The sequence below is a fragment of the Triticum aestivum genome, chromosome 2B, assembly GCF_018294505.1.
Source record: "Triticum aestivum cultivar Chinese Spring chromosome 2B, IWGSC CS RefSeq v2.1, whole genome shotgun sequence".
Lineage (NCBI taxonomy): Eukaryota > Viridiplantae > Streptophyta > Magnoliopsida > Poales > Poaceae > Triticum > Triticum aestivum.
In genome coordinates this window covers 15779454-15789683 of record NC_057798.1, presented here as the reverse complement: position 1 = coordinate 15789683, position 10230 = coordinate 15779454, and the positions used below count along the sequence as shown (strand labels likewise).

General features: G+C 44.5%; 1 pseudogene; it reads left to right on the top strand.

Annotated features, from left to right (window-relative positions):
• The first annotated feature begins 1057 nt into the window (after positions 1-1057).
• Positions 1058-5669, top strand: LOC123039980 (indole-2-monooxygenase-like; annotated as a pseudogene).
• The last annotated feature ends 4561 nt before the right edge of the window (positions 5670-10230 follow it).

Below are 10230 nucleotides of genomic sequence, written 5' to 3'. Positions count from 1 at the left end.
CGAGCCCGGTATCTTCTCGTCCTACCTCCAGGTCTCGTGTTGGTGGCCTCATTGAGACGATGAAGATGGTGCGTTACCCGTGGTGGCACAGGCTGGTGGGCGGCCTGTTGGGCGGTGCGCTTCCGTTTATCTGGGGTGATGGCGGTGGTTTCGGGGCGGGAGAAATCTCTGGCGGCTTGTTCGCCACCGGTGTGGCTGCGACCGTGGGCGTTGCCGGACCCGAGGGGCGGCGATGATACCCCTTCCCCACTGTCATCCGCGTACCGGAGGAAACCCCAAGACTTGTCTGGGCAGCAGCGCCGTCGTCGTCGCATTTCTTCATGAATATGTTGCTTGGTACGCGAGGCTTCCGAGTGATTGGCGGGCGGTGGTACTTCTCCGGATGGTGCAGCGGATGTCGGCCATCTTTGCTTAGTTGAGCTGACGGCATCGGCATTTATTTCTTTTTTCTTTCTCTCCTTTTTTTTTGGGCTTGTTTGTGCTGCGGCCCCAGCAAGATGGTTGTATTGGTTGGATGTTGCTTTATAATCTAAAGCGGGGAAAAACCCTTTTTCATAAAAATATATAACTCAACCTGAGATAAAGGGTTCAATGCTTCCTAAAACAAACTACCAAAAACCTATTTAAGGGACCATCATATCTGTGATGAAATCGCTAGTGATAACTACTCCAGGTTTTGCCTCCGTTGGCTATTGCCTGGAGAAAAAAGTCCCATCGAGTCTACCAAAGACTGGGTTGCTGTTGTCTTGCCCATAATGTTGGTATTTTTCACATTTTTTGTGAGGGCGTAGGTAAGAGTCAAAGACCGCCCTGTCAGTTTCTTAGGAATGAAAGCTACTTTCTTTGTCCTAAAATATAAGAACGTTTTTAACATTACACCAGTGTCAAAAACGTTCTTGTATTATGGGAAGGAAGGAGTATGTTGCACCTAACTTATTGCTCCAAGTGCTGTGCACCACGGAGCTTAGTTTTGTCGTTTTTACTCTGCCTGGCTAGCTTATAAGCAGCTGATCGAGCTTGTGATGATAAACTAAGCTGGTTAAGAAGAACCATTTCCGGCAGCTCTCCACAAAGCGCTGCTTTTCCGACAATAATTTCCCATGGTAGAGATGCTAGAGATGCTTCCGCGGGCATGGTTTCTGTTCCTTTTCTCGCTCTTCCTCTTGTTTGTGCATTATTATTGGTTCACTGTGAATGGGAAAACAGGAAAAGAGGAGCAGCGAGAGAACCGCCTCCCGCCTTCTCCACCGGCACTGCCCATCATCGGGCACCTGCACCTTCTCGGCTCTCTCCCGCACGTCTCCCTCCGCGCCCTCGCTGCAAGGTACGGCTGCGACGGCCTCATGCTCCTCCGTCTCGGCGCCCTGCAGGCGCTCGTGGTGTCATCGCCGCGTGCCGCAGAGGCGGTGCTGCGCACGCATGACCACGCCTTGGCATCGCGGCCCCACTCAGTGGCATCCGACATCATCTTGTATGGCTCATCCGAAGTCGCCTTTGCGCCATATGGTGAGCACTGGCGGCGGGCAAAGAAGCTCCTCATGAACCACGTATTGAGTGTTAAAAAGGTGCAGTCTTTCCGCACCGTCGCCATGGAGGAGGTAAGCTTTTAACGATTTATTAGTTTGTTTTTCAGAATACAATATGGACGCAGATGCTTACAATACACACGCATGCTCATTTTTATGAACACACATGCAAATCTTATCTCTTTAAGTACCTTCGAGAAACTGAACTCGTAGGTCTTTGAAGAGAAAAGTCCACATAACATCTATCAACTTGGCACTCTTTTAGGATTACACCCGGAACTTTCTAACCAGTCAAACTACACCCCAAACTAACCATACGGTTCAGTAATCGGCCCTCCCGACGGTTTCAACTTTGTCAAGAAGTTTTGACCACGTGGATTTCTTCGTTAGCGGTGCCACGTCACCTTGACCACACCTTACAAGCGGGACCCAACCCGGAAAAAACAAAAGAAATGTAAGCCAGATTTCATTTACACTACTAGAACATCCACGCTTTGCATGATGCATAAACTACCAGCAAGCAAAAATCATAGCAAGTTCACATCCATCGAAATGCCTATGCTTAACTGATGCATCAGTCAGTCGCCTCCCTTGGTGATCTTCCCTATCCAGATGCCCACGACAGCGTGAGTGCCACAGACGATGGGAACCTTATTGGTGGCATGACCATATGCGCGGCGTAGGCCAGTGCAGATGTCCCCATCTTGAGATTGAGAACGTCACTACAAGAATATCGGTGGAAAGGCTGAAGTAAATCAGAAATAAATTCTAGAAATAAGCGAGCACCCGTGTCCACAAGTCTAGGATTTGAACCCAAATGGGGCGATTCCCCCACAAGGAACCTTGCTTTTTAAGCAAGGCTTGGATCGTACTGCCACCATTACATAATGTACTGCATATAATTTTTTTTGAAGTCAAACTTTGACCAAGTTGATAGAGAAAACTATTTATATCTACAATATCAAATATATAAAATATGAAACTACATATTATGGTAAATCTAATAATATATGTTTGGCATTCTAGACGTAAATATTTTTCTTCATAAACCTGGTCAAAGTTGCTGAGGTTTGAGTTTTCAAAATATATATATGCACTACATTATGGAACAGAGGGAGTATGATTTCTCGGTAGCCATCCCGTTTGATATAAATCGTTTAATATCATAGCCAATATTGTCAATGGGCCAGAGCCGCAGTCCCAACGTAAGTACAATATGAAGCCTTCAAATTGAATAATGAATAGTCGTCTTTCTATTTTAGATGATGGAGAAACATGTGGATTGGGAAAGTGAACATTATGAGTTGACGAGAAAAAAAATAGAAAAATAAAATTGCTCAAACCAAGAGATGTGCAAGGCAAGGCACAGAGTGCGTCAGGTGAGATAAAAATTACCATCATATTTAATTTGTAAGAAAAAAAATGATCTTACATCATGTGGTTATGAATATACTCCGATAAGAAATCTTGAAAAAAGAAATCTCGAAACCAATTCAGCCCAATTGGCAGTGGACCTATGTAAGTCTTCTTGAAGTTGGTCTGAATTTTGAGTTTGATCCTTGCCTACTACACTTTGTTATGATTTTCCTTATTGTCCTGATTTGTTCCCAATTTTCTGCATAAATGTTTCTTTTCTTCACTAAAACGAAAATGAGTTGGGCAAGGCGCCATTTTATGGTTGTGCCTCGACCACACACATGTATGTGTGCACATGCGCGCACACACCACACCCGCATCAAACCTACTCGTTACAATCCAGGTATCAATAAAAGAATCGATACATACAAAGGGATGCTGAATAGTGGTAACATGTTGGTAAAGAGGATATCAACCCAAATGTTACAGTGTCGTTTATAAGGACCGTAGGGGGTAGATGCATTTGTGTTCAACAGAACTGCCACAGTTTGAGCAGAAAGCATGAGAGCTGTCGCAGATGGTGAATTGTTACAACCACACACTACAGGAAGGTTCTAGCTATAGCTAGAGGAATTAAAGGCCATAGATTGCCCAATCCATTAGATATATATGGAGACCCTCATACTACACAACACCGGCAACAATCTAGGAAAGAGAGGCAAGGGCCTAGAAGATGGTCTTCTGTATAAAATGGTTAATTGTTGAATAAACAACATCCACTAATTAGGATATTCCACATTTCTTACATTTTTATTGCGAGCCAGATATTTTTGTTTTAAATCAATATGTTACCATTAGATACATCCCTTTTAGTCTGTGATTTCCTATGATAGGGTGTTTTTCACTATTTTGTTATCACAAACTTGCCACGTCACAAAGGAAATGAAGAAAATTGACTTACATTTTGCCCTCTGCTAACAATTCCATATATGTTAGCTACTTCCATACTTTATGACACATGTCATTTTAGGTTAGCATGGTGTTGGCCAAGATTAATGAGGCTGCCACAGTAGGTGGTGCGGTGGACATGAGCGGGCTGCTCAACTCATTCACATATGGCTTGGCATGCCGCATTGTGTCAGGAGGATTCTTCCTTAATGGACGGAACATTGTTCCAGGACCTCACTAAAGAAACCTCACGTCTGCTAGGAGCGTTCAACATGGAGGAGTTCTTCCCCACATTAGCTAGGGTAGGACTGCTTAAGAGGACAGTTCGTGCAATGTCCGAGAGAGTGAGAAATAAATGGGATGATCTGCTAGACAAGGTGATCGATCATCATGAGAGCAAGGATAAGTCAAAGATTGATCACAAGGGTGGCAATTTCGTAGATATTCTATTGTCTGTTCAGATGGAGTATGGTCTCACAAGAGAGCACGTGAAAGCTCTCCTACTTGTAAGTAAAAATAGTACCTTCAAAATTAGATATGATGGTTAAAAATAAACAAATATGTATATATTGTAGTACCCTAATTAGTTGATATCCCCAGGATGTATTTTTCGGTGCAACAGAAACGTCATCTAACACCCTCGATTTCGCCTTGGCTGAACTCATGAGGAGACCCCGCTTGATTGGGAAACTACAAGAGGAGGTAAGGAGTATTGTACCCAGGGGACAGACAATTGTCAGTGAAGCTGACATTAACAAGATGGCATACCTAAGAGCAGTCATAAAGGAGTCACTCCGACTTCATCCTGTTGCGCCTTTACTTGCTCCACACCTGGCTATGGCTGACTGCAACATCGATGGGCACATGGTTCCTGCTGGGACGCATGTCTTGGTTAATGTATGGGCCATTGGTAGAGATTCTAACTGCTGGGAGGATCCTGGAGAGTTCATACCTGAAAGATTTATAGACGAAGGCAGTGATGTGCATGTCAACTTCAAGGGGAATAATTTCAAGCTCTTGCCGTTCGGGGCAGGACGCAGGATATGCCCTGGAATAAACCTTGGGATCGCAACCGTCGAGCTTATGTTGGCAAACTTGATGTGCCATTTTGACTGGGAACTACCGTTAGGGGTAGAGAGGAAAGACATTGATATGACAGAGCTGTTTGGGCTAACCGTGCGTCGTAAGGATAATCTATTGTTAGTTCCAAAATCACGCATGTGCTAGATGGATAAATTCTTCAAAGCTAAGTATTTTTGTGATACTGGTATATTGTCCTGTTGCGAAATAATTATGCAAAAAATCCTTTATCGGTGGAGCCAAGATTTGATCATAGGTGGAGACAAAGAAAATAATAGCCAATGAAGTATACCCTATGTTATACTTTTTGATTGATCTTAACACGGAATTATCTACTTATGCAACAATATTTTATTATTGTACAGCCAGTATATAAATATGCATGTCCACGAGTGTACGCGTCATGTGTGCGTCGTTGCCGCACGACCTGATGAGTAGTGGCACACGATCTCTAGGTTCAGGTCTCTGTAAATTGTATATATGCCCCTTGCCGATGAGCTAATCAGATGTGTGTTGAATCTCATAGCCTATCTCCTTCCTCTTCATGGTAACAAATACCCCCGACCTCACCAATCCTTTTGCTCCGGTCACTGATCCCACTTCTGTCGCTATGGATGACACCTCCAACTCTCCTCGCTCCCCTGTGGACGGCAGCGCGGCTACTCCCATATCGACGTAACACCAACCGCCACTGCGCCATCTGCCTCTCCTCTCCCCGCATTGGTTCTCCAGACGATCGACGTCCGCCGGCACATGGCACTCTCGACCTCCTGGCCAGCAACTACGTGCAGTGGCGACGCCACTTTGACACGGCAATCGACATGTTTGGTCTCCATGATCACATCGACGCCGAGGGGTGCAGTGCTCCAACGACACTAAGTGGGTGATGGCGGACCACGCCGTCGTCCACTGGCTCAACACCACTGTCACCTCACGCATGCCTGTCCACTCGTTCATGCAAGCTCGCTCGTTCCTTCTTCTCGAGGAACATCCTACAGATCAGTTCGCATGTCTTCAGGGTGCGCACACGCTCGTCGCCAGGTGTGGTCTCGCCGCGCCCCCTCCTCCGCCACCATCTTCGCGCGTCCTTGGACTCCCTGCTCTGGCCCCTGGAGCCAACTCCTGGACAGGGCTTGTTCACCCGTGGCCCATGCCTTGGCGTGCCCCAAGCTCTGGCGTGCTTGGACTGAGGCCCAGGACGCTACACCAGCAATCTCGTGACTCGTCTCTAGGACATGATTGTGATAACTGATGAGCACAGCAAGCTGGCGGACGAGCTAAGGTTGGCCGTGAGTATTGATCACTGCGTGGCTTAATTAATCGGCTCGGAGATTAGAGATTACACTAGTACCTGCTTCTAATTTTTTTTAATCCCTTAGCATAATGGAGATACGTTTCTTTTAAAGAAACAGCAGACGGAAAAAAGGACAGGCGAGTTGGAATACAAGCAGGAAACCCTGCTGGAAATGCCCGGATGTGCACATGAAACATTTCCTACCAGACAGAGATCTGCTAGAACCAGAAGAAGGTTTGAGAACCAATCTGTGGTTTAATGGTTAGGAACATGCGGGTGTACCCCAAGCCCACCAGAGTTTCATTAATGCGGAATATTTTTTCTCTAAAAAATGCGGAATATTTTTTTAGTTGAAGGTGACTTTCCCGTCGATAGTGATTCAAAAGGTGGTTGTACCAACACTTCTTTTAGAAGCTTTCCCCCAAGAAAAATTTCCATACAAACAACCAAGAACTTACTTTTGTTCCCAAACAGCACTTCAAATTTCCCTCAACTAAATATGTCACTACAATTTTAAACTACGTACATATTTTTTTTCAAGAATCCAAAACTAGGTACATATAAACCACTACCATCAATTGATGTCAAATGACTGTTGAAAAGATGATTTGGCCCATAGACATAGCTTGTGCTGAAAGGAAATATAATACAAGTGTAGTGCAAATTTATAACTTTTCAAAACCATCGGAAAACATTTGAGTAAATCATAAGTAGTGTTCCTATTGTTATTTTTATGCATGAGAAAATTATTGCAATAGTTGAAGAGAACATCGAATGTATTGATCTAAGTTTGGCCATATTATCAAAAAATATAAATAAAAGCAAAAACACTAAATCATAAAGGATCCCCGTACTGCCTTGTCAAATTTTAATTTTAGCTTTCCTACAAAAAATAATTTATTTTTAGCTATTTCTACGTAGCAGTTAAAGAGAACCCTAATTTTCATCTTTAGCTATAATAGGTTTCTCACAATTCTCTTCAATAGGTGGATGAAATTTAAATCATTTCTCCTTAGGAAGATCAACATGAGCAGCAAATCACAGAAGGTAGCTACCATCTCAGAGTCAAGCCCATATTTAGTACTAAACTTATGAAAAGCATTTGTTTCCATGAAAGATTTAACACAATCAAGCTAAAGATTTATACCTGACATCTTACTTTTGCCGATTTCCCAATCTTCAAAGTTGCGTTTAATTCTTTCCAGAAGACCCCATTTGAATTCAATAGCTTCTTCATAAAGGAATCCGTCGAAGAATTATCGAGTATGGACTGATCATTATGAGAAAGCCGAGCATAAATATTTTTGCATAATTATTTCTTTTGAGTTCTCATGATTGCGGCATGTATGCATCATATACTTAAGTCTCCCCCAAGCTTGAGCGATACTTTCTCCTTCATGAGGCCAATAAATTATATATATATATATATATATATATATATATATATATATATATATATATATATATATATATAATTCCGATCACGATGTACCAAATGCATAGGATAAAACTTCTAGTGAAATTCTAGCTTCAGCTGGTTCGAGTTCCATTTTCTAGTATCATCCAATAGCCTATACCTTGTCAATGCCCCCCCCCGCCCCCCCCCCCCCCCAAATAAATAAATAAATAAAGGGAATACCTTCTTCTTAGCTCCGTCCTCGGATAAACCTGCAAGCTTAAACAATCCACAAAGTTCATCTATATAGATATTAATTAAGTGCATATCAGGATGTACTATTCCATCTCTTGCATAAGGATTAGCTAGCAGTTTGAAACATATCTGAAGGAATCTCATAATAAATATTTTCAGTAGGTTGAGGAGCAACTCTTATTGCTTCCGGTCGAGGTTAAGATACCCCAAAAAAGCCCCTCAATGAATTATTTTCCATAGTGACAAGTGACAATTAATTTCGGCACATATTAAAAATGTTTCCTTACCAGAAGTGCTTCACTCCCCGGCAACGATGCTAGAAAAGAGTCTTGATGACCCACAAGTATAGGGGATCAATCGTGGTCCTTTTGATAAGTAAGAGTGTTGAACCCAACGAGGAGTAGAAGGAAATGATAAGCGGTTTTTAGTAAGGTATTCTCTGCAAGTACTGAAATTAGCGGTAATAGGTAGTTTTATAAAAAGATAATTCGTAGCAAGTAACAAGTAACGATAGTAAAAAGGTGCAGCAAGGTGGCCCAATCCTTTTTTAGCAAAGGACAAGCCGGAACGTTCTCTTGTAATAAGCAAAGCATTCTCGAGGATACAATGAAACTATCGTGTAGTCACTTTCATCATGTTTAGTTAATTCCCGTTGAGTACATCAGCTAGAATAAAAAAAATCACAATTCACTCTAGCAAAGGCAGCTAGCTCATGCGTGGCCACATTGCACTCTGTTGGAAATATGCCCTAGAGGCAATAATAAAAGGATTATTATTATATTTCTTTGTTCATGATAGTTGTCTTTTATTCATGCTATAATTGTATTATCCAGAAATCATAATACACGTGTGAATACTAAGACAAAAACATGTCCCTAGTGAGCCTCTAGTTGACTAGCTCGTTAATCAACAGATAGTCATGGTTTCCTGACTATGGACATTGGATGTCGTTGATAACGGGATCACATCATTAGGAGAATGATGTGATGGACAAGACCCAATCCTAAGCATAGCACAAGATCGTGTAGTTCATTTTGCTAGAGCTTTTCCAATGTCAAGTATCTCTTCCTTAGACCATGAGATCGTGTAACTCCCGGATACCGTAGGAGTGCTTTGGGTGTACCAAACGTCACAACGTAACTGTGTGACTATAAAGGTGCACTACAGGTATCTCCGAAAGTGTCTGTTGGGTTGACATGGATCGAGACTGGGATTTGTCACTCCTTATTACGGAGAGGTATCACTGGGCCCACTCGGTAGTGCATCATCATAATGAGCTCAAAGTGACCAAGTGTCTGGTCACGGGATCATGCATTACGGTACGAGTAAAGTGACTTGCCGGTAACGAGATTGAACGAGGTATTGGGATACCGACGATCGAATCTCGGGCAAGTAACATACCGTCTGACAAAGGGAATAGTATACGGGGTTGCTTGAATCCTCGACATCGTGGTTCATCCGATGAGATCATCGAGGAGTATGTGGGAGCCAACATGGGTATCCAGATCCCGCTGTTGGTTATTGACCGGAGAGCCGTCTCGGTCATGTCTGCATGTCTCCCAAACCCGTAGGGTCTACACACTTAAGGTTCGGTGACGCTAGGGTTGTATGAATATGAGTATGCAGCAAACCGAATGTTGTTTGGAGTCCCGGATGAGATTCCGGACGTCACGAGGAGTTCCGGAATGGTCCGGAGGTAAAGAATTATATATAGGAAGTGATGTTTCGGCCATCGGGAAAGTTTCGGGGTCACCCGGTATTGTACCGGTACCACCGGAAGGGTCCCGGGGATCCACCGGGTGGGGCCACCTATCCCGGAGGGCCCCGTGGGCTGAAGTGGGGAGGGAACCAGCCCCCGGTGGGCTGGTGCGCCTCCCCCTTGGCCCCCCCCTGTGCCTAGGGTTGGAAATCCTAGGTGGGGGGCGCGCCCCACTTGTCTTGGGGGGCACTCCACCCCCCCCCCCCTGGCCGGCGCCCCCCTTGGGAGATTGGATCTCCCAGGGCCAGCGCCCCACCTGGGGGCCTATTTAAAGGAGGGGGGGAGGGAGGGCAGCCGCACCCTGTGTCTTGGCGCCTCCCTCCCCTGCTACACCTCTTCCTCCTCCCACAGTTGCTTGGAGAAGCCCTGCCGGAGTCCTGCTGCATCCACCACCACGCCATCATGCTGCTGGATCTTCATCAACCTCTCCTTCCGCTTGCTGGATCAAGACGGAGGAGACGTCACGCTGACCGTACATGTGTTGAACGCGGAGGTGCCGTCCGTTCGGCGCTAGGATCTCCGGTGATAGGATCACGACGAGAACGACTACCTCAACTCCGTTCACTTGAACGCTTCCGCACGCGATCTACAAAGGTATGTAGATGCATTAATATCA